This window comes from Entelurus aequoreus, linkage group LG22 (assembly GCF_033978785.1).
Source record: "Entelurus aequoreus isolate RoL-2023_Sb linkage group LG22, RoL_Eaeq_v1.1, whole genome shotgun sequence".
In the NCBI taxonomy this organism is placed as follows: Eukaryota; Metazoa; Chordata; class Actinopteri; order Syngnathiformes; family Syngnathidae; genus Entelurus; species Entelurus aequoreus.
The window spans coordinates 19,349,336-19,368,230 of record NC_084752.1 but is presented as its reverse complement, the minus strand read 5'-3'; the positions used below and the strand labels follow the sequence as shown (position 1 = coordinate 19,368,230).

The following is an 18,895-nucleotide window of genomic DNA, read 5'->3' as shown; positions in this document are numbered from 1 at the left end:
TCCGGACAGCAGCGGGTTGACGGAGGCCGTCTTTATTCAGCAGTCGAGCCACCACAGTCAAGAGCACAGCATTTCGGGGTTCCAGCAGCGCCGATGGTAGCTGATAACCGGGCCATCAAAGTTGCTGGCTGCAGCATTCGCCTCATGGAGGTCAACCACCGCACGCTCACTCAATGGTAATGCTTGTGTAATAATACTATGTAGGCTTCGTAAAACAACAGTGCTTATTATTGGTGGAAATGTTAACACATATATGTATATATACACACTGTGGAGTGAAAAACTCAAAAGTGTCAGAAATCCATGCCCTACATGGTCAAAATCAGTGAAAAATACAATTCCCAGAATTCCAAGGTAAAATGGCTGCCAAAATTACTGATTGAAGGCACCTGAAAAGGAAGGAGGTTCAGTCAGACTCATTCACCAAATAAACTACATGGAAGGAAGAACAGCAAGCAGCCACAACCGCAAGATCCATTCAAGTTTCTCCAAACACACCAATGGTCGGTGAATTAGCTTCATTTGATGACATCCAGTAGAAATGCCACTTTTTTGCCATTCTTCTATGCATGTATGCGCTTTGTGTGTGCGTTATGACACACTCAACAACATGTGCCTCAGCTTTGTACGTCATCGCCGCACAGCAGCATGCAAATGAAAAAAAATGTACCGGTTTTCCAATGGCAGTATAGTATTGTTTTTAATTCATTAGTACCGCAGTACTTTATAAGTACCGCTATACTGTACAACCCTACTACAGAGTAGTGTGGACAAACACTCAAACTGGAGGGATGGCTGACAGTTCAATATAATTAAATGCTCCAATGCATTTAGTTGAAAAAAGGATTTATGAACCTTTGGAGAAGGAAGTAAATTCTTGTCTCCATGCACCATGCAGTGATTCTTGGATCCATGCCCCAGAACAGCAACCTCTGATTTTCTGCAGCATCCTTTACTGACATTCAAGGAGAATGAATCAGCACTCCTCAAACAGACTCTACACTCAGCTTTATGGCAGAATATCTTCCCTGGCTCGATTGTTTTATGTCTCATTTTTATAGTTGTTGGTGTTGATTGTGTTCTTGCTCGCACAGAAGCACAGATTTGTGAACTTCAACCGCCAAACCTTGAGGATTACCGCTTGTGGGGTTTGTCCAAGGAGATTTAGAAAAACACGGGCGGATTTGCAGCAAACAAGGCGAGGTGAAGATCAGTGAAGACATCAATGTGTGGGAATTCTTCTTATCAGTCAATCATCTGAAAGCTCTGTATTTAAACTGAAGGTTTGTCATACGACTTCTGTATTTAAAACTGCATGCTACATAATAGGACAAAGTGTTAACTATTATTAAACAACTCTTTATAACTTCCTTACACATAAGCACCGATCCCGTGGGTGCTTGGGGGCCCGAACACCCACGGACTAGGCCGAGCACCCACGTGGGATTGATAGCAACTTTCAATCCTTAAAATAATTTTTGAAAAATCAATCTTGAAATTGTTAATTTTGTGGTGAGTTTGGTCCATTTTACATAATCAAAAAGTCACAAATCATATAGTCTTTTATTACCAAAGTCTAACCAAGATTTCGTGGTGCCCGATAATGAACTAATGCCACAATTATCTTGCTTTAGGGCGCATGAGTGAATGAGCATATTTAGTCAACAGCCATACATGTCACACTAAGAGTGGCAGTATGAACAATGCCAACACTGTCATAAACATGTGCCATATAGTGAACCCACACTAAACAACAAGGACAAACACATTTTGGAAGAATATTTGCACCGCAACACAACATAAACACTACAGAACAAATTCCCAGAATTCCCTGCAGCACCAACTCTTCCGGGACGCTACAATATAAACAAACGCCATTGGTGGATCTACACCTAACATCCACTGTAATGATACCACGTACAATAGCGTATCTAGTCGATACTACTATGATTACATCGATATTTGTTTTAACATCACAAAATCGTCTTTCGTTTTTTTTAAATTTAATATTATGTTTATAAACTCAGGAAATATGTTCCGGGACACATGAGGACTTTGAATATGACCAATGTATGATCCTGTAACTACTTGGTATCGGATTGATACCCAAATGTGTGATATCATCTAAAACTAATGTAAAGTATCAAACAAGAAAAGAATAAGTGATTATTACATTTTAACTGAAGTGTAGATAGAACATGTTAAAAGAGAAAGTAAGCAGATATTAACAGTAAATGAACAAGTATATTAATAATTCATTTTCTACCACTTGTGTTCAATAATTTTGACAAAATAATAGAATGATAAATGACACAATATGTTACTGCATATGTCAGCAGACTAATTATGAGTCTTTTTTTGTTTACGTACTAATAAAAGACAAGTTGTCTTGTATGTTCACTATTTTACTTAAGGACAAAATTGCAATAAAAAACATATGTTTGATTTTTTTGTTAAAATAAAGCCAATAATGACATTTTTTGTGGTACCCTTTATTTAGAAAAGTACCGAAAAGTACCAAAATACTTTTGGTACTGGTACCAAAATATTGGTATCGGGACAACACTAATACACACACACTGAGCACCCACTGGCAGAAATTTAGATCGACGCCTATATGTCTTTACATCCTGTATAGTTCTGGCCAAAGTGACAGGCAGCCATGACATTCAAGTACGTCGTGCTGAATATTTCCAGAAAAAGGAGGTCATAAAAAGGCACAACTACTCTTTGCCAAAGAGCAGCTGGATGAAAATTCTACAAATGACCAAATCTGTTAAGCATGGTGAAAAATCCATAACATACAGTAACAAGAGGCCTTGAACATATTGAGAGAATAACATATTTTAGAGTCAGTTCTATAGAACACCTTTGGAAAGAGCTGAAACCTGATAATGACAGAAACCCACAAAAAACAGGAACTTGAGCAAATTTGCACAGTAAAATGGAAAAAATACCTGCTGACAATGTAAACTAATGACATGGTAAGAAGCATTTGGAGGACGTTAGCATGCAGCAACATCTAGAAAGAGTGCCTTAACTACTGTCGATGCTATTAAACTAATTTTGATGATACTGTGTTCTCTCGATTAACGCGGAGGTAACGTTCAAGACCCCCGCCACAGTCGTAAGTGAATTTCTGCAAATACTGTCTTTAAGTAATAGTCTTTATAAGCCTTTGACTCATATTTCATACACACTTATAAACACTTTGTATCCTTTTAAAACACTTCAAACATTCTAGAACCTGTGAAACGTATTTTTCCGACTATAAGCCGCACTTAAAATCCTTTCATTTTCTCAAAAATCAACAGTGCGAAATATAACCCGGTATGTAATCATTCTGATTGTGCTTACCGACCTTGAAGCAATTTTTTGGGACACATGGTGTAATGATACGTGTGACCAGTAAAGGACAACCACACATCAGAGATACGTGTGGACTGCAGGTTGATGCCTGGTCAATAAATAACGGTAGCAAGCTAAACCCAAACGTTTATGTTACATTGAGAGTAAAGGACATTACACATGGCGCTCAAAAATCTGTCAAAAATCTTTGACTTTGGTAAGTTACAAATCCGCAGTGCTTGATGGAACACGGAACAATACGGCTTCCGTAGTCAAATGTACTGTAATTCAATATACTGGTATTATTATGGTGTGTGTGTTCAAGGACCCCAAAATGGCACCTATTTGGGGACATATTATCTGACAATTATTTTCGCAATATCATGCAAAAGCAACTTTTCTTATCTATTGGTACCTGCGGATGTGTATTTTGGATCTGCATAAGGCCCGAAAATTTTGCAAGAGACTTCCACTGTAGTCAACAAGCTCCTTCTTTTTCCTCTATCTTCTTGTTCTGGGGCATTAATCCTCCGCCGTTGCCATTTCTAATACAAAGTAGTGCATGAGTTCTAACTTATATCTGTCAGTAGGCTTGCAATGGAAGCGCTAAAAACTACCGGTGCAACAAAAAGGATGGTGATAAGACGCTGTCAAAGTGGAGGCACGTAAATAAGACCGGTCACAAAACACAGCAACCCGGAGAGAAATGGAGGTTTATGAACAGAGCAGCAAGTGTTTGATCATTACAGATCGATAGATCGAGGAGGTCAACTGGGAAGGAAAGGAGTAGCGACGTTAACATGTTCTTGATAAAATGTGTTTTATTGCTCATAGTTAATATTGTAAAGCCACATTCTTTATTGTGATGTACATTCTGGGTGTCTTATTCAGTAAAAAATTGTAAAATTCCATTATGTTTTTTGAGGGGGTCTGTCAAATGTTTTGCATTCTATCGTATATATATATATATATATATATATATATATATATATATATATATATATATATATATATATATATATATATATATATATTGTCGCGATTTCTGTGGTTTATCCGTTATACAGTGCTCAATACCGGGATAGAGTGGGATATACGTTAGGTCAGGAAAAAAACACAAGAGGCTATATCATCCCTACAAGCCTGTTTCACAGGTTTCCCTATACATATATTTGTCAAGGTCTGGATTAGATGCATGAAGTAATATGGGAACAATTGTTCAATAATTTAATTTTTGTACAAAATTAACAGAATTAGATACATCAGTTTACTTTAGCCTGAGTGTCCGTATTACGCCTGGCACTAGTGTTTGACTTGTCTCCATTCAATAGTGTAACATTATTATTAAATAGTAAAAAGTGCAGGGGGACGAAAACTGTTTTTTTTTAAAGTGCAGTGGACATGTCCTCCCCATGCCAAAAAATTACATCCATGCCAGTGAATATTGCATTAATTATAATGACAAAGTAGACAAATGCATGCACGTTTTTTTCTTTTTACTGTAGATTGTTTATTGTTTGATTAGGAAAATTACCAAAAATAGCAATTTTATAGTTTTGCAATTTTGTGGTGTGTTTGTGGCTGAGACGTTGCAATTTAAAAAAAGGCTCTCGCTGAAAATAAGCTTATTTTCCAAACCGCAACCAATCAGAGTCATGGAGAAAACATGGTCGATGTAAGTTATGTGACATACTACATAATAGTCATAATATTCACAACTTCATAAAACCAGTAATAAATCCCTTGATGCAACCACTGTATCTGCCTATGTGAAATGTTCAAAAGTCTATCAAACAACTCATCTATATTTATGACATTGGAACAGTAAATACAATCCAAACTAGTGTTGTAACATTACCAATATTTTGGTACCGGTACTAAAAGGATTTCAATACTTTTCGGTACTTTTCTAAATAAAGAGGATCACAAAAAAATTGCATTCTTGGCTTTATTTTAACAAAAAAATCTTAGGGTACATTAAACATATGTTTCTTATTGCAGTTAAGTCCTTAAATAAAATAGTGAACATACTAGACAACTTGTCTTTTAGTAGTAAGTAAACAAACAAAGGCTCCTAATTTAGCTGCTGACGTATGTAGTAACATATTGTGTCATTTATCATTCTATTATTTTGTCAACATTATTAAGGACAAGTGGTAGAAAATTAATTATTAATCTACTTGTTCATTTACTGTTAATATCTGCTTATTTTCTCTTTTAACATGTTCTGTCTACACTTCTGTTAAAATGTAATAATCACTTATTCTTCTGTTGTTTGATACTTTACATTAGTGTCTGTGTTACTAACAAGACATCATGGCGGAGCTGAAGTCGAGTTTCTTAAAATGGAGATATTCTCACTACTTTTCTTTTGTCGAGCACAAAGACACAGACTCCGATGCCACTTCACCTCCACCTCCACCTCCACCTAAGGATTTTAACGGAGGCACTGCTAGCCAAGACAACATTGATAGAGCCATTGCTAAAAGACATGCAGGCTATTTCTACAGTGGAGTCACCCGATTTCAGGCAGCTAATTAGCATGGAACCGGCGTCAAACAGCAAATGGCACGGAAAACGTTTTCCATGTACCTGGACACAGTGGACAGTGAGTATATACAAATGGAAAGCGAGCTAAAGAAAACTCTCCAAACTCTGCCTCTGCTCATCATTCAGCACTGAAGGTACACACACTCTGTCAATTCTCTTATATACTCTTTCATTCTAGACTTCTAGAGTGTTTGATTGTCACATCACTCTAAATGTATAGACTATAAAGTTCACAAACATAAAGAGGGATCCTAGTGGGCCAGGCCAATCTTTCCTTATCTCTCAACTAAAACTGGGGAAATGTGTAGAGTTTTCTGGGCTTCAGTACAGTGTTGCCGGTGAGCTACGGTGTGTAGTGAAGCATGTTTAGCTATTCCTCGTCCTGCAGGGATGATACTTGTAAGAAACTCACTTTATTCGTCGCCACGGAGACCAGGATTAGTGATTTAGAAGCAGATCAATCAATCAATCAATCAATCAATGTTTATTTATATAGCCCTAAATCACAAGTGTCTCAAAGGGCTGTACAAGCCACAACGACATCCTCGGTACAGAGCCCACATACGGTCAAGGAAAAACTCACCCCAGTGGGACGTTGGTGAATGACTATGAGAAACCTTGGAGAGGACCGCATATGTGGGTAACCCCCCCCCCCTCTAGGGGAGACCGAAAGCAACGGATGTCGAGTGGGTCTGACATAACATTGTGAAAGTCCAGTCCACAGTGGATCCAACACATCAGCGGGAGTCCAGTCCACAGCGGGGCCAACAGGAAACCATCCCGAGCGGAGATCGGGATGGTAACCTCTGCTTAGGTTACTACTCACCTAAGCAGAGGTGAGTAGTAACGCACTACATTTACTCCGTTACATCTACTTGAGTAACTTTTGGGATAAATTGTACTTCTAAGGGTAGTTTTAATGCAACATACTTTTACTTTTACTTGAGTATATTTACAGAGAATAAACGCTACTTTACTCCTTTCCATTTATCTACATTCAGCTTGCTACTCGCTACTGATTTTTATCGATCTGTTAATGCAAGCTCTGTTTGTTTTGGTTTGTCAGACAGACCTTCAAAGTGGGATCTATCACATGACTGCGTTTCACCAATCAAACAGAGCCAGGCGGTCACATGATTAACTGCACATAAAGTTTCAGCGGCAAACGACGACAACAATGGCAGAGACAACAACGAACGCAAACACCCCTGGCCTCACATAAAATCGATTTCACGCTTCAGACAACCAAAAAAACAGTTATGTGATGTGTTGTCATATGTGTCTCCCCAAACAAGTGGACATTTCACCTTACATGAACTCAAGTTCAAATTTGAGGAAGCACATCGCAGTAAGTAACATTAGTAGATATTTTGGCTGTCACCGTAGGCTGATGATAGCTTCCCTGCTATCAATCACTGTCAAATGTACATCGTGTGGGGACATTTATTAACGCACCGCAGCCTCACAGACACACACGCACTCACGCATGCATGCAAACACCAATCAGAAGTGCACAGTGTGTTCCCAGGTGCAGTCCACACCTATCAGTTTATGGTTTGCATAAAGGCTAACTTGTTATTTTCCTTTGTAATCTCTGCCTACTGAATTTATGGTGCTGTTAAGTTATTGTGGCTCAATTTGCCTTAATTTTTATTTTAATGTATTATTATTTAATATATATTATTGTTTTAGTTGCTTAAGAGATATTCCTGGCTCTGAATTTGCTCATTGCTATTTTTATGTTTTTGTGCATTATTTGTTGTCGTCATCATTAAACGAACAGGTTACTCATCAGTTACTCAGTACTTGAGTAGTTTTTTCACAACATACTTTTTACTTTTACTCAAGTATATATTTGGGTGACTACTCCTTACTTTTACTTGAGTAATAAATCTCTAAAGTAACAGTACTCTTACTTGAGTACAATTTCTGGCTACTCTACCCAGCTCTGTTTAGAAGTAGCTAAAACACTGCCGACGGCGGATGGAAGTTAGCCGCTAGCTAACTAGCCATGTCTTAAAGCACCTCTTCCTGAAGGTGTTTCAGTGTTATAACTTAACCTTTATCGTTAGTTTTTAAGCCAAAATGTGTCAGTTCTCCCTTTTCTGTCTACACACTGTGTCTGTTTGTAAGTACGCCGTAATTGTGTGCCGCCGAACATGCTCCTCTGCTCGTAAACCAGCAATGTCACGACGTTACTTCGACGCGGGCACGGGGGGATGCGGGACCGGTACGTTTCAGAGACGGTATAGTACCGAAAATGATTCATTAGTATCGCGGTACTATACTAATACCGGTATACCGTATAACCCTAATCCAAACCCATTGTCAGTTATTATTGACTATTTTTGTAATTATTTATCATAGACACTAACTGGAAAAGCTAGCTTCCTCTTTGCATGAGCTGCAGTTTTGGTTCGAAGAAATGTCCGAAGACAGTCTGTGTGGTTATACTTGCTGAATCCAGACAAAATGTGTGTGGAATATCAATATAAGCTGCCTCTCCAGAGGAAGAGCGTGAGTACGATTAAACACATACACTTAGGGATGATACTCGAAACCGGTTTTCCCGGTTGTTTGATAAGAAAAGAACCGAGTCCTTGGACTCGAAACCCTTTTTGAGAACCGGTACCCGTTATCGAGACCACTATAGTAAAGGAAAAGAGTTGATTCTTTATTCGAATCCCGTCCCGACCAGAAATGCTCCATGGGACATCACAAGAATTGACGTCACGTAGCTCAGTCATTAGGCGCAGATAGCGAAAGCAGGAAAACAATGGACGGGAAAAAGCGCTCTAAGGTGTAATAAAGTTAAAAACAAAAGCTATAATCCATCGAATAACTTTACTGAGAGATTTTAGCAGGGTAAAACACATGACGAACACTTTTACGACATACCGGAAACATAGCAACCAGGCTAGCAACGCACCTCCTTTACGGCAGCTGTCGCAACGTTCTTAAAACAACCGCAGCACATACATATATATACAACATATATCTCCCTTTTTTAACTTTTGTTTTTCTTTCCTTGTAAACAAAACAAAATCACACTGTAGATGTGTTGTCGGTCTAATTATAAATAATGCAGACGAGGCGTGTTGGCTGAGTTCTTGACGTTTACTTTCACAGCGTGGCAACATGCAACACTTTTCGGGGCTACCGCGCATGCTCGTAACTCCTGTTGCATGCTGGGTAGTGTAGCTGTTATATTCTCTAGCTCATAACATTTTTCCCCACTATAAAGAAATAATGTTAACTCAATAAAGTGTATTTCTTTTTTAGCTTTAACTTTTCATTTTTTAGCATTGTAACCACATTTGCAAATAACTTTTCTCTTCATAGAATTTTATTTCAATAAAGAAATAAAGTGCAAAAATGTCAAAGCATCATAACAAACAGTTAAGTCAAATAGCAGCAGAAGTGCACTTTTTGGAGAGCTGTATTATTTTCAGTTTTGTGCCCAAGGGACTGATTTTATTTAACACTATATTATTATTTATACACCTATAGTGATCACAGAGACAGGTTGTTTTTGTGTTACTGTATATATTTGTTTCTCTGAAAAATCCCACTTAATATACTTTGGGTAACAACAGTCAATATTTATTTATTTTATTTTATTTTTTTAGGTGGGTAACAGTCAATAATGATTTATTTATTAGATTTTATTTTTTAATTATATAATAAAAGTGAGCTTTTGTTAAACCAAATATTGTGTGTTTTTTTCCATATACAACAACCTATCTGGACTCGATAAGAGAATCGATAAGGAATCGGTTCGATAAGAGGATTCGATAATAGGCTCAAACTCGATAATTCCTTATCAAACATCATCCCTACATACACTTTACACTTGTTTCATTAAGCGTAAAAGGTAATTGAATCAGCTGCAGGATGTTCATCTTTCATGCTGGAAGCGGCAGGCTATGATCACGTCTCCGTGTGCATCCATCTGTGAGTCTGCTTGACAAGAATATAGTCACTAAGAGAGAGGAAAGACCAATCTGAGTGTTCATGTGAGCGAAAATGTCAAAGACTGCTTGTCTAGCAGAGCTGACCTGTCGGATGCGTCTTTATTGTCAAGCTTTTCAGTTGGGCTGTGAATAGAATCAGTCTGTTCCGATTAATTTGCCAAAGTGGATGTTTATTGATGGTGCAGAGAACAATTCAATAGTTCAAAGGTCAGGTCAAAAACATTTTTTTTCTATCTTCCTCATCTTCATTTTCATTAGAGGTCAATGATTTAATTAATGCCAACTCACGTCTCCGTGTACCTGTTTGAACAATTTTCCTTTTAGCTTTTGAAGCTTTATTCATGGGCTTCTTTTAAAGTTCACCACCATTTTTTTTAATTTTCCAATCACCCAGGAAATATTCTTTATTATCATTATACCAAACACTATTATGTGTAAAGTGATAATGCTGTTACGACGTGGTCGCAATGGTTATGCGTGGATGGTTCTCCCAGGATGCAGACGGAAACTCCGGAGGCAAGGTGCAGGTGAGACAATGATGTATTCTCATAAATCATACATGATATTAAACAAACAAAACAAGCCTGCCGATAGCATGGGAAGCTAAGGAAATAGCTTAGAATAAAAACAGGCAAACAAATGGCGAAGCTTAGTTCAGGAATCAAGAAGGTAGACGTAGTAACTGTTGTGTGAAAACAAATAAAACAGCCAGACCTTGTGCTGAAAACAAAGTTCCGTTGTACTTGTGCAATGACAATAAATAAAGATCGATCGATATATCTATCTGTCTGTCTGTCTGTCTGTCTGTCTGTCTGTCTGTCTGTCTGTCTGTCTGTCTGTCTGTCTATCTATCTATCTATCTATCTATCTATCTATCTAGTGTGGTGAAAAGCAGGAATAAATAGCTTTCTGATTAGTGCCCTGAAGCAGGTGAGTGTCCTGAACACTAATCAGAGACAGGTGAAACTAATCAGCACCCATGTTAACCAAAACACAAACCCAGGAGTGCTGAAAACAGAACTTAAGGAGTCAAACTAACTGTACAAAACATGATCTGGGCAACGGATCATGACAAATTCTGCCCTTAAAATGCTTTGAATCAGCTTGATGATGAGAGTCAAATAGGGAATTTTTTTTTAGGGTTAATTTCCAATTTGTTCGGGATAGGAAATAATAACATAGAATTCATCATACAGACTCAGACTATAACATGCTTTTTTGTTGTTGTTGTTGTAACATGCTAAAATGACTTTACAAGTGTAAAAAAGAAGTTTCCAACACTATTGAATTAATGATGAATTAAGTTAGGATCCAGGGGTGTCCAACTGCAGCCTGGGGGCTAAACCAGTTTTTTGTATTTGCCTGCAACACATAGTACAGATACAATAAAAAAAAAGTCCAGGATTAAAAATAATGTTAAAAGAAAACAATTCGGAGGTCTCAAGGTTGGCAAGTTTGCGGATGTCACACTGCTCTACAAGGTTCAAACAACACAATATATGGATCAGAAGTTGTATAACATTATAAATGTGGATGGTTCGAATTGCAAGCTTATTTTCAAGCCTTACCAAGTGGATTGCAAAGGATTGTTCGACAGTTTCTCTGCGTGTGTTCGGCATAGCCCAGGGGTCGGCAACCCGCGGCTCTAGAGCCGCATGCGGCTCTTTAGCGCCGCCCTAGTGGCTCTCTGGAGATTTTTCAAAAATGTATGAAGAATGGAAAAAGATGAGGGGAAAAAAAAAATATTTTTTTGTTTTAGTATGGTTTCTGTAGGAGGACAAACGTGACACAAACCTCCCTAATTGTTATAAAGTACACTGTTTATATTAAACATGCTTCACTGATTCGAGTATTTGGCGAGCGCCGTTTTGTCCTACTAATTTTGGCGGTCCTTGAACTCACCGTATAGTTTCTTTACATGCAGAACTTTCTCCGACTTTCTAGGACGTGTTTTATGCCACTTCTTTTTCTGTCTCATTTTGTCCACCACACTTTTAACGTTGTGCATGAATGCACAAAGGTGAGTTTTGTTGATGTTATTGACTTGTGTGGAGTGCTAATCAGACATATTTGGTCACTGCATGACTGCAAGCTAATCGATGCTAACATGCTATTTAGGCTAGCTATATGTACATATTGCATCATTATGCCTCATTTGTAGCTATATTTGAGGTCATTTAGTTTCCTTTAAGTCCTCTTAATTCAATTTATATCTCATGACACATGTAATATGGCTTTTAATTTTTCGCGGCTCCAGACAGATTTGTTTTTGTATTTTTGGTCCAATATGGCTCTTTCAACATTTTGGGTTGCCGACCCCTGGCATAGCCACACATGAACAGAAAAAAACCGGAAGAGGTGTCTCTCTGCTTCCACACTACAGGAAGTTGCGTCATAAAAATGAGTGACAGGAAGGGCTCACAGGCTCACTGATTGCCTTGTAGAAGTGACAATCATGGAGACAGCTAATTTTTACCTCTGCAAATCCTGTTAAGACACCATGTTTGTGCCAACATTTCCATGTATATTGTGTGTTTTCTATTTTAACAATTTGTAGAGCAGGTTAAAAATATAAATGAATAACGTAAAGTGCAGATTAGTGTGTACCTGTTTTAACACTTAGTTATTCAACTGAAATTAATTTCTCTTTTCTAAATGAATTATTTCAACTCCAGGCAGAGGGTGTTTTCAAGCCTGGGTTACACAGGCAACAGTCTACAGCAGGGGTGTCAAACATACGGCCCGGGGGCCGGATCAGGCCCTCGAACAGGTTTTATCCGGCCCGCGGGATGAATTTGCTAAGTATAGAAATTAACTGGAAATTTTTGAATGAATGAAACAGCTGTTCTAAATGTGTCCACTGGATGTCAAAATAGCAATTCTTTGTATCTTTGTAAATGATGCTACGTATGTACAAAATAAACCACATGATGTTAGTACATCAGTCGAGGCAAATGAGCAAACTACATAATAACATACTCGATATAATTAGATTGTAAATTAACACCAATGAGTTGACTGATGAACATTATCATATAATTCATCCAGAATGTATAAATAACGACAAACAAAGGTAGAAAACTATTAAATGCAACATGTAAGTGTAAAAAAACCCCAACAACATTATTGATTCGTACAATTTCAGAATGTGCTTGTTCTATTTTTAAACTAAGAAAACAATCTGAAGTTGTCTTTATTTTTAAGTTATCGTGCCGTGATTTTACCAGTCCGGCCCATTTGGGAGTAGATTGTTCTCCATGTGGCCCTCGATCTAAAATGAGTTTGACACTCCTGGTTTACAGGATACAATCATCAAGCCCTGACTGCAGGGCGAGGCAAGCATAAATAGTAGCCTGATTGGCAACTGCAACCAGGTGTGCCAGGCTGCCAATCAGGGACAGGTGAGGGAAACGAAGGCTCAGGGAGACATGCAGGAAATAAACACAAACACAGAGGAAACCCCAAACATAACCAAACTGTCAGTGACATGCCTCACAGATAGAGGTAGACCTTGAAGGACCATAGCGTCCAGAGGATGACATTTCGCTAACAAGCTCTCCTAATTTATTTTTTACCCCTAAAAAATTATTTGGCGGTCATACCCCTAAAAAATTATCTGGCGGCCATTCCCGATAATATCAATTAGTTTTTGAGTAATGGGTAGATAACAAACTATACTCGGAACGCCCCGTTTCCAACGCAAGACTCAATATGCCGCCTCCTCTTGGTGTGATAACTGCTTATTTCCCCGCATAGAAAGTCAGTACTTGTCCATCTACTTAATGACAATGGAGGAAAAAATTAAACAGTAAGTAATAACAGTAGGTTAGAAATGCGAGAATGATACGTTAGCAATGTTAGCTTGATTTATTGTGTAGTTAGCTTAGACTTCTACTGTAAGACAACAGCATCACCGTCCTCCAGCAAAATAAAGAATGATTTTTCTAAAAACTACTTTTAATTTGACCAGTCAGTACATGTCCATGCACTAAATTAGTCCGATTTCTCAAATAGTTCAGCTCTAAATAAGCCTCCTACAACCCATGGAAACACCTTCATCTGATCGTGTTTGGTTTTTGAAAAGTCGAACTAACACACCTGGATTATGTGATTGGAAACCAAATCTCTTAAGTGGGTTTGTGCAGCCGGAGGGGACCCTTTGTATCGCGCATGCGCTATCCTCGACACGCGGGAAGCAGATACCATTCAATGAAAACATCAGCAACAATTGTAAAGAAGAGGAGACTGTTTATTTGCTTCACAAATGAAAAGAACAGAACATTTTGAAGTACATTAATGGTAGAAACAATTAAACAGATTTATTTAAGAAGGTAGCTAATGAACAACATTTACCGTATTTTTGCGGAGTATAAGTCGCTCCGGAGTATAAGTCGCACCGGCCGAAAATGCTTAATAAAGAAGGAAAAAAACATATCTAAGTCGCATTTTTTGGGGACATTTATTTGATAAAACCCAACACCAAGAATAGACATTTGAAAGGCAATTTGAAATAAATAAAGAATAGTGAACAACCGGCTGAATAAGTGTACGTTATATGACGCATAAATCACCAACTGAGAACGTGCCTGGTATGTTAACGTAACATATTATGGTAAGAGTCATTCAAATAACTATAACATATAGAACATGCTATACGTTTACCAAACAATCTGTCACTTCCAATCGCTAAATCCGATGAAATCTTATACGTCTAGTCTCTTACCTGAATGAGCTAAATAATATTATTTGATATTTTACGGTAATGTGTTAATAATTTCACAAATAAGTCGCTGCTGAGTATAAGTCGCACCCCCGGCCAAACTATGAAAACAACTGCGACTTATAGTCCGAAAAATACGGTACTTTGAACGTAGTCAGGAAAAATACCGGCTTAATTCAGACTCTCAAACGAAATACGAATCACATGAAATAGAATCAGGACTCCTCTTCCTCCTATCCAGGAGATCGCAAAAAGCCGCTGCCTGACCAGGGCTCAGAAAATCTGCAAAGACTCCACCCACCCCCACCAAGGACTGTTTTCACTGCTGGACTCTAGAAATAGGTTCCGCAGCTTACGAAGCAGAACCTCCAGGTTCTGTAACAGCTTCTTCCCTCAGGCCGTAAGTCTCTTGAACGCATAATAAAAATCTCCTCAACTCCCCCCAAAACGGATTAACTCGCTGGAATAAAAAAGACAATATACCATACATCCATAAACGTGGACGCATGTGAAAAAGTGCAATATATTTATCTGTACAGTAACCTATTTATTTATTTATATATGCACCTTATTGCTTTTTTATCCTGCACTGCCATGAGCTAATGAAATGAAATTTCGTTCTTATCTGTACTGTAAAGTTCAAATTTGAATGACAATTAAAAGGAAGTCTAAGTCTAAGTATGAAGCAGGTATTTTAAAGGCAAATAATAAAGCGTACACAAACCTCTTCACACTGCATTTGTGCATTCCAAACTGATTAGCTTTCGTTTTGAATCGATAATCGATTCAGAATCAAATCATTACTCCCAAGAATCGCATTGAACCATGTGGTGCCCAAAGATTCTCAGCTGTAACACTCATATACAACTATTATCGTGATCACATAATTGCATGTTTTATTGCCCTGGTCGGCCCATGATTACTTTAAAAGAAAAAAAATATATGGAAAATAATCCCCATTTCTGGACTTTCCTGCTCTTCAAACTCCTCTTCCATAGACAACATAGCCTGTGTTTACCTATGCAACTGTAGAAGAAGACACCTTCTACACGGCTTATCTTCTTTCTTTCTCCTTACTGATCGCCGGATCGGCTCTTAATTTGCCATTTTTCCGCATGTTCTGACTCAGTCCTTCTCCCCTTGAGGGTGCTCCTGATTTTCTGGATTACATTTTTTCCATTGATTCCCTTTTTTGATAAAGTCGGAATCATTAAAATGATCGCTGCAAATTACATTGCTCTCATTTGGTGCTTCCCATTTTGCGAACTGGAGAGGTCCATATTTTTCATTAAATTCCCATCATTTGGAAATGTATGCAGGCTGACCCCTTCTTTAGTTGCATTACTACAACCTGCAACAATGCATCTGGCAAACACATTTCTTTCAAATGATGTCAAACATATCCTGATTCAGGTTGAAGATGCTACCAAAACACAAACTAAGACATACTAAAAGCCTTGACAAGCATTACTCAACTCGTGCATTCATCAAAAATAAGTTTGGTGATGTCTCTGGGATCTGGGCTTACTAAAGTTATTGCAGTTAAGGATTGCTAGTTAATATTAGGTCTTAATCACTTTTGGTCACACATGTAAATGTTTGGTGTCAAGGTCGGTTATTTATATTTTGGGATTTGCTGTGTTTTGTCTACTAGCTCTTTGTGTGAGGGTTTGCGCCCGTTTCTTCCCAATCAGCTTTCTCCTTAAGTTCAGGTGTGCCTTGTTTGAGTATTTAGCTCTCCGTTTTCTGTCAATTCTGATTGTCTTATATCTTAATAATGCACTGTGCTACGCTTGCCTATAGCGAGCTACGTGTGTGTCCTTAGTTTTTGTGTGCTTTTGACAGTTGCATACTTTGGATTTAGCATCTTTGAACCTTGGGTTTCCCCAAAGTTTTTGGTTTATAAACCCTTTTGGAGCTTTTTGAAATCAAGCACTTTAAATGTCTTGAAAAATGTTTTACATTGGTTTAGACCTGGGGTCAGCAAGCCGCGGCTCTCGAGCCGCTTGCGGCTCTTTAGTGCCACCCTAGTGGCTCCCTGGAGCATTTTTAAGGATTTAAAATGGAAAAAGATGGGGGGAAAATACAAACAAACGCAACAGTTTGTTTACATGTAAAATCTTACACTCCTTTGTCTCAGTTTGTCCACCAAACGCTTTATACTGTGCGTGAATGCACAAAAGTGCGCTTTGTTGAAGTTATTGACTTGTTGGAGTGCTAATCAAGCATATTTGGTCAGAGCATGACTACAAGCTAATCAATATTAACATGCTATTTAGGCTAGCTGTATGTACACATTGCATCATTATGCGTCATTTGTAGGTATATTTGAGCTCATTTAATATCCTTTACTTTTATCCTCTTTGTATAAAATGTATATTTGCATGTCTCATGACACATTATCTGTACGTAATATTGGCTGCATTTCTGTGCCATGTTGTTGCAGACCACAGCAAACATTACCTAGCTTGCCAAAGAATGTAATTAATCTATTAAAAGAAGACAACCTTAACTTGGACACACATCTATACCTTTGGCCATTAAAAGCCAGTAATTTCCAGGAGTTTTCTCACCTTCTGAGTAACCTCTGATTTACTAATGGTTTCTAATAATGCAAAAATGTGTAGAATAAATATTACATTTCTGTCAACGAAGATTTGCTTCAGCCTACGAGACAGTTATTTTGATAGTAGGCTAATATAGCTAATATAGACACTTTTGTTATGCGTCGCCTTCATCATAAAACTTATATATGGCTTTTAATTTTTTGCGGCTCCAGACAGATTTTTATTTTGCATTTTGGTCCAATATGGCTTTTACACCGTTTTGGGTTGCCGACCCCTGGATTAGACCAAGCAACTTGTAGCGCCTAAGAAAGGGGTCAACAGTCAACTGCGGTCCATTTCTCCAACAACTTTGTGAGATGTGTGCTTATTTATCTTGGCTCTAGACCGCATCATCGGGCTGAGTGTGCTCTGACATCGCTTGCTCATATTTGAACTGTTGACATTATTATTAGGGCTATGCTCGCTGCAACATGTTTTTTGTATCAAAATGATACCGGAGGCTTACATTTCTTCTCTTTGGTGCAAAATACACAGCCACACTCTCCGCCTCACTTCCATCTGTATTTGTTTGGGTGGGGAAAAACAAGCGTTGTTAGCCTAACTGATGCGCTGACCACTGATGTCGACAGGTCACTTCAGTAGCTGATCAACGTGGTCTTCATGCTCTGCAAGTATTTTTTGTTCTAATGTGATGGACTGGTTACAATTACTGTATACTTTGTCTCTGCTAAACCTGTATTCAGTGTCTTTTGTTCTTCAGTTCAGTTTAACAGCATTGCGGCCGCGTTCATACAAAAGCCCGTATCGATACGTGCTAACTTAGCATCGCTTCAAGCGTAGTCACCGTGACATATTGCTAAAACAAAATGTTATTTAAGTTAATATTGTAGCTAAAACCTTTTATCCCAATAAATGTCAGAATATTTTAGCCAATACATTCACTATCTAATTTTAAATGTTAATAACTTCAAACTTATTAAGCGCACACAAGGAGCTGCCTCTTCGACCCTCACTCTGCCTGGAGCACACACAATATATGCGGCCTTCACTCTGACTGCTTACTATCTGTGGTTTTAGAGACATTGATCCATATTTTGGTTAATTCTTATCACTTGTATATGCGAAAATAATGACTCTGTCACGATTGGTATAACTGGTGTACCCAAATGACAGGCAGAATCAAAGTCCAAGGGTTATTATTGAAAAACCAAGAGGGAAATTAGGGAGCTTGTAGTTCTTGGCTTTTGTGGTCCAGGAGAGCAGGCTGAGGTTAGCAGTTTGAGGCAGGCACACAGAGGAAAACGGGGTTAAGTCGGGGAGCAAAAAACACAAAAACAGCAGATCAGCAAGATTATAAAAAATGCTAGCATTCTAAGAAAAACTGGCTAGAAGTGTTACCACATGTAGAACTGTGAACGATCTGGCGATCGAGCCGAGTGAAGTCCAAACATATATAGGCTGCAGGTGATGAGTTGATGGCAGGCAGGTGAGTGATTAGGAAGCTGGGATCAGCTGTGCCAGGCTGAGAGCTGGAGCCAAGTCTACACCCAAAACACGCCCACTCTCACAAAGACACACACAGAGACAAACACATTGACACAGACAGAGACTGTGACAGACTCCTTGTAACCCCAAGTTCAAGCTCTCCTCCAATGGTACATAAGTCAAATTATTTGAAAGGAGAACTAGCCACAGATAATTTTCCATCCATCCATCTATTTTCTACCGCTTGTCCC

At 38.4% G+C, this 18,895-nt stretch overlaps 1 protein-coding gene across 1 annotated transcript in view; it reads right to left on the bottom strand.

Annotated features, from left to right (window-relative positions):
- The window catches only part of LOC133639450 (target of Myb1 membrane trafficking protein-like), an 862,139-nt gene that overhangs the window by 726,312 nt on the left and 116,932 nt on the right, over window positions 1-18,895 (bottom strand). The gene's annotated exons all lie outside the window — the stretch shown is intronic.